Consider the following 6,444-nt stretch of genomic DNA (forward strand, 5'->3'; position numbering starts at 1 on the left):
GGTGCATGTTTGGGCCTTCCCCTAACCTTCCTATTTGAAGAAACAATTTTAAAACACCAAAACTGTTTTGCTTTGCAAGATGTACAGGCTAGAGCATTGCACCCTGGCCAGGGTCCTGCTCTGCTGGGAGCTGTGCTGGCAAGAGCCATCTGTTCACGGTGTTGGCCATACAAAGTTGGGTGATGCTTTAAAAAAACAAAAAGGGGGATTCACTGTAAACTTTCTCACCTGGGAGTTGCACTCGTTGGACACCCTCTGGTCCCCATGTGTCACCTGGTCTAGTCGAGAGGTGGTGTCCCTGCCCATGGCAGGGAGGTTGGACTAGATGATCTCTAAGGTCCCTTCCAGCCTAGGCCATTCTATGGTATGATATGATATGATATGATATGATATGATATGATATGATATGATATGATATGATATGATATGATATGATATGATATGATATGATATGATTATGATATGATACGGCAGTGCTCCGCTGCACTGCTGATCCACTCGCCAACAGGTGGGAGCAGTAGTGGAAGAATGACACCCTCAGAATCAGCTGGCACTGGATCTGTGTGGTGTAGCTTTGTCGGGTTATGTGACCCACAGGCTGTGTAGTGGAAGGACTGGTCATCTCAAAGCCTGGGGGCTTGTTTGTGCTTCAGGAGTGAGGTGGGCAAGTCAAACAGTGTCTCACCTGTATTTATCCTGCCTCCGGTTGCATTAAAGGCAGAGTGTTGAGCTGATCCCTGCTGACCCTCCGTGTATGTCCTGAATCGGTGTCTCTTAAGATATGAAAGGAAAATAAATAAACTAAGTGGATTGGCCATAAAATGAACATTCTTCCTTGGAGGTGGCTGGCGCAGCTCTTGGGGAGGAGACAGATTTGGGCAGGAGGTGGCCGTAGGGCTGCCCCACGCTGCTTCCCACAGCTGCCCCAGGAGCCGTCCTTGCCCCAGACGTGAGGGGGACATCCAGGAAAGCCCCTCACCTGCCAGCGCGGTCTGGGGATGTGTGCAGCAGGATTGGCTTTGTTTTCCTGTTCGGCTCGTAGTGTGAAGGCAGTAGAGGGAGCTAGCAAGCTTTACAAGGACTGAGTCTGAGTAAGGTGCAACTGCTGCTCAATCTAAATGTTAAGTCCACTTGTGGGAACCACTTTTCATATTTATCCCGAATCAATTTCAATTTTAAAAGCCTGTTTATCATGACTTTCTCACTGTACAGGCGTTAACTTGGCTAGGGGCAAAACCAGCACCGGAGTGAGATTTTAATTGTTAATAAAGACTAATTGTTGTTTGCTTCTTGTTTTGTTGTAATTAAGCTCTGTGTCTGTATGTAGGGACTATATGCTTAAATATGCCTTTTCTGTACTCTTACAACGTTTTGTGGTGCTTTGGATTGAACGTTTAAGTTTCTTTCACCGTCATTAGGGTAATAACTTTTAAGCCCCAAAGTGTCATCAGCTGCTCTCTGAGAGGCCGTCGTTGCCTGTGGTTCACCCCGGAGTTTTCCAAGGACACGGAGCAGGAAATGCAGCTGGTGAGCGCGGCCGTGCCCATCGGTCTTAGGCAAGGAGCCCGACCGAGGGCCGGGCTGGGCTGTGCTGGTGCTTTATCGCTGCGCTGCTTCGGAGCCCTGATCCCAGAGCTCCCTGGGCCGCTGCCAGGCAGATGCCATGCAGAGGAGCAGGGTTAACTTACGCCAATTTTAATGAGGAAAACAAACTCAACAGAGATACGCAGTGGGACATGCTTTCACTCCTGTGCCAAATACCAGCCTTTGTAGTGTCTTGCCAGAATTGTCGGAGCCACTTGTGACTTACCTTGCAGTTTGTGGGAATTGGCTTTTAGGCATTTGAGGTCGGTACTTTACCTACAGGACAGTGTTTTCTACATCAAGAAACAGTGCAGTGAATTCAGTATTTTTTTCCAAGCTGGCACCAGCTCATGGTGAAACAAAGGAGTTCCAGTTCTGCACATACCTGTACAGATGTGTCTGCTCCAAGCTCTACCTACCTTGAGCTGAAAGAAGGTGAAGAGAATTTGATAGTGATATTCTTAATATCTAAAAAAACTTTTTACATATTATTTTATATTTAAGAAGCTTTTTCTGATGCCTTAGAGTTTTTCTAAGTCAGTGGAAATTGCCGTATTGCATTAATCTTTGGCTAGGGTGCTTTCCAAAAGCATGCTAACCTTGCCGTTGACCAAGATTCAGGTCCCTTAATAGCTTCTCCTTTGCTCTGCTCTTGCTGCAGCAGATTGCTGGAGAATATGCTTAACTTTTAAGCCTGTGAAGAGCCCCAGTGAAGTCAAATTTAAGTTAGGCACATGCTTAAGTGCTTTGTAGGACAGGAGCCAGCACTCTCAGCCTCTGCTAGGAAAGAGACTTTCTTAGCCCTTACTGAGCATCTTCTTCCTAGTCCTCCCTTGGTGCTACATCCTTGGTGCATGTGCCTTTACATTTTCCCTGATGTCTCCCACATTTGTTGTAACAAAAACGCAAAGAGCAGAAGACGACATGAAAGATAAGGAGATAAGCTAGATTATCATCATTTTATATCTGTCAAGCATCTTGTCACCTTTTTCATCCTTATCTCCTTTTAAATAAAGCCTACAAAGGGTTCTCAGAAATGTGGGTCCTGTCCTAATTTTCTGCCTCTTGAGTCAGGTTCTGGATGGCTTTGCCCTGACATGTCTAGAAAGCCCTGCGGTACCTGGGTGGGTGACAGGAGGGGAGACTAAATGTCAAATGGTCTGTCTGAAAGTCCCTTCCCCCTCTGTGTTGCTCAACATCTATTCTTCTATGTTGTCTTATTTCATTAGCTCTCCACTCACCAAAGAATGTTTCAGGATACTGAAGTTTCTTCTGGGGGAAAAAAAAAGAGGAAAAAAAGAGAAAAAAAAGTAAAAAAGCAGGAGTTTTAGAAAGAAAAGCAAACTTTTGAGCTATCTTCATCAGAAATGATGAGTCCACTTTCCCTTCTACTCGCTGTTTGCATAGAGCTGCTTTAAACCCACGTGCTCATAATTGTCCTGATAGTGGTCTCCAGATCTAAAAGGAACAGGATTTTTGTTGGCCTTGCAGTGGACGCTCTCGAGGGGCAGGTACGTGCTTGTTTGCTGGTGGTGAGCGCAGGCGGACGGGGGACGGAGCAGCGGGGATGCTGGAACACCGATCCTGCGCACGCAGGCGCGGGAGCTGTGTGCTTTGGTGAGCTGGCAAACAGCTGCTCTCTCTGGTCCAGCGTGGGGAGCACACACAGTCACACACCTTCAGGAGTATTCCTGGGAAGTACGAGTAATATCCAGTTACAGCTTTTTGCAGCCGTCGAGCCTGAGACGCTGTGTAGACTGATCGGGATGTGCACCGGCTGGAAGTGTCATCCCGGAGCGGTGAGTGGGACTTGAGAAACAGCTGTAGCAGAGCAGAGATCTTGGTAAGGCATCTGCCAAACTTCTGTCCCTCCAAAGAGACCTCTTAAATCCCTGGGCTACCAGATTAGATGTTGTCCAAGGTTAGCAGCCAGATGTTTCTCAGCTGTTTGGACTGGTTTCCAGCTGAGACCCAATGAGTGGCTATCCAACATGTAAGTATTAATATAAACATTTCAGAGGCCTTGCCTTGAGTGAGCCATTAAAAACTTCCCACGATACTGTGAGCGATGCTCGCTGCCTTGGAGAGCATCAGTATTTTGTACATCGCACTTGAACATCCCGAGCGGGTCAGGCGCGAGCTGCCACCTGCTCGCACAGCGCTGGGGCTGGGCCTCCCCCTTGTTTTAGTGGCGCCAGAGCAGTGTGGTCCCTGGAATTTAATTATTTGTGTTAGCAGATAATTTAGGCCAGAAGGCTGAGATTGTTCCCTTCTTTCCTGGATGTCGTCATGCTTCCCAGCAAAACAGAGCCCTGGGTCCTGTGTCCCTTCCCCTCCCCTCGCCCTGCAAGTACAAAAACGCTTTCAACGTCCATTCTTCTGAAGGGTCACTGTCCACTCATTTTAAGCTTCATTTTGGCTTGTGCAGGCCTGCCAGAAGGGGAGGATTTCATTAAATCCAGCATGTAGAGCCATGTTTTTAATTATTACATATATTAAAAGAAACATAATGAGTTTTTGATGTGTGACTCTTGTCCTGAAATATCCCTAATGCCACCCATGAGCTTTGGTGTTTGGCCATGAGTGATGAGAAATGACCCTCTCTGTTTTCCCGCTGGTGTGAAACAAGACCCTTGTAATGCTCTCCATCACTTTCATCAGGTTTTAATGCTTTGGTTCTCCAAGATCTGGCCTGCTCTAGCCCTGCACTGAATTGCATTTCGTGCCAGAGCTGGGTCCCTCTGGAGGTGCGGGATGTTTATTTGAGGAGGCAGATGCAGTTCTACAGATGAGAGTGTGCTGAGGCCAGGGCCCAGGGGATGAGTTTGCACCTCAGGGCTGGTGCCTGCACCAGTTGAGTTGGTCTCCTTCCCTTTAAGTTGCTGTGTCACAACCTGCCAAAATGTCAAGGCTCTGCCTGGGTTACTCTCCTTGAGCTGCTCAGGGCACCATGCAGTGTGAAAGTTCTCATGGCGGTGGTTTTTCTTAATAAAAAAAAGTGTGAAAGCTACAGGTGTTAAGGGCATGGACAAAAAGGGGAGGATTTAATGGAAATAATGCAGGCATTTAGGCTGGGTTTAACAAAAAGGATTCTGGCATTTAGGCTGGAAGATGTGAGGTGGTATGTTCATCCAGCAGCTGGCAGCTTCACTGGGGACAATCAACCTGACCAAATGCTCACTGAAATAATGAACCCCTGAAGCACAGCTATGGCTCTGGCTGAAAAACCTGAAATACCACCATGGGAGATATTTGCTGTGTTGTGCACTGAGCAGGAACTCCTGAATTTCATTTACTGACAGCCAGAAAGTCCAAATCTGAGAAGGCCAGGGCAGCCTTTGCTTGTCAAAACCCTCCCAGTTGCTGCGGAGCGTTGGGTGCTCCGTTCGGTGCCCTCTGCTCCTGCCCAGGGATGCACGGTCCTGCCACTCCCTGCCAGAACTCTGGTTGTTTGCACAGCCTGTGCACGATCTGCAGGTTGGATCCATCTATCTGACAGCCTTGTGGCATTCCTACCTGTAATAATAATAGAAAAGGTTTGGGAAATGAGACTTTAAAACCAGCTTCTCAGGGTACGGTCATGTTCCCTAAGTTCGCAGGCTGTGGTTTAGGTCAGTTATCTCTGTTCACAAGCAATGGAATTTTGGAAGGCAGAAATGAGCCATTATAACCCATAATTTTTCAAGGTTTGGGCTGGAATGACCGATAAGCCCCATGTGTGATGTTTTTGTATGATCCACAATCACGCTGCTCCTAAGCGAGAATCTAACACCAGAGATTGCTGTTTCCACCCCAGGCTTTTCATGTTGGCTTCTCCCCCTCTGGGTTCCCACGTTGTTCATGACTTGCCCACAAACCAGCTCCTTCCGTGCCTCGTGTTAAAGCGTGGGACACCAGGCAGCACCGTGGGATGGGAGGCACTCTAGATGAGGAATGGGCAGACAGAGGGGATTTGTGCCATAGGAGGTTGCCTTGCTTGGGCAAGAAGTATCCGTCTGCGTGCCTGCACCCATCCAGGGACCTGCGTCCTCCGGTCCCCTTGGCGCGTGGCTACAGGAGTTCCTTGACAAAGAGTGAGGGCGGTTGTTGCGGTGAGTGTGAGCTGCCCTGGATTTATGGAGGGCAGAAATCATCAAGTGATGTTTTTAATGAGATTACCAGATAGCGGGTAGCAGCTGGAGTGCTGAGATAATGTGCCCCGGCTCGTGCGGGTTCTTGCCCGAGCGTCTCGGCTGTCCCACCATCGGCGAGGCCCTGCACTGAAGCCTGGCTCGTCCCCCCTCGCTGATGCTGAGGGGACTCTGCTTTGGGATGTCTCTACACCCCCCGAGTGGTGCCTCTGCTCTCCAGACCGTTGTGCTTTTCAGCCACTGTGGAGCTCTTGCTCTGAGTAGGGTGCTGTGGAGGGGGTGGGAGCCCACCCCCAGCCCCTGGGCAAGCTCTGCTGCAGGGGTGCCAAGGGGTGCAAGGGGGGGGGGAGAGTGGGTACGAGGGGCCAGCCCACCCGGCTGGGCAGATGGTGAAGAGGTGCCCACCCTTGTGTGCTTGTGTGAGCCTGAACTTACCAGCTGCTTCGCTGTAACTCACACTTTATGTCTTCCCATGTAAGAGGCATTGCTTTTGGGAACAACTCTAATTTTTAATTCCACATGCAGAGGTTTTTAGCATTTGTGTACAATAACACCTATATTTTTGACATGTCCTAGTGTGAATGAGAACAGAATGCAGCTTCTCTGTTTGTTTTCTAAAGATTTCAAAGAATGTCAAGTAATTGAGATGCTCTGAGCATAATGGTGGAATGAAACAGCCTGTTCCCAGCCCCTGGCTGTGCCTGCTGCTGCCCCGGCTGGACCTCTCGCC

The sequence above is a fragment of the Apaloderma vittatum genome, unplaced genomic scaffold (genome assembly GCF_000703405.1).
Source record: "Apaloderma vittatum isolate BGI_N311 unplaced genomic scaffold, ASM70340v1 scaffold29120, whole genome shotgun sequence".
NCBI classification, from domain to species: domain Eukaryota; kingdom Metazoa; phylum Chordata; class Aves; order Trogoniformes; family Trogonidae; genus Apaloderma; species Apaloderma vittatum.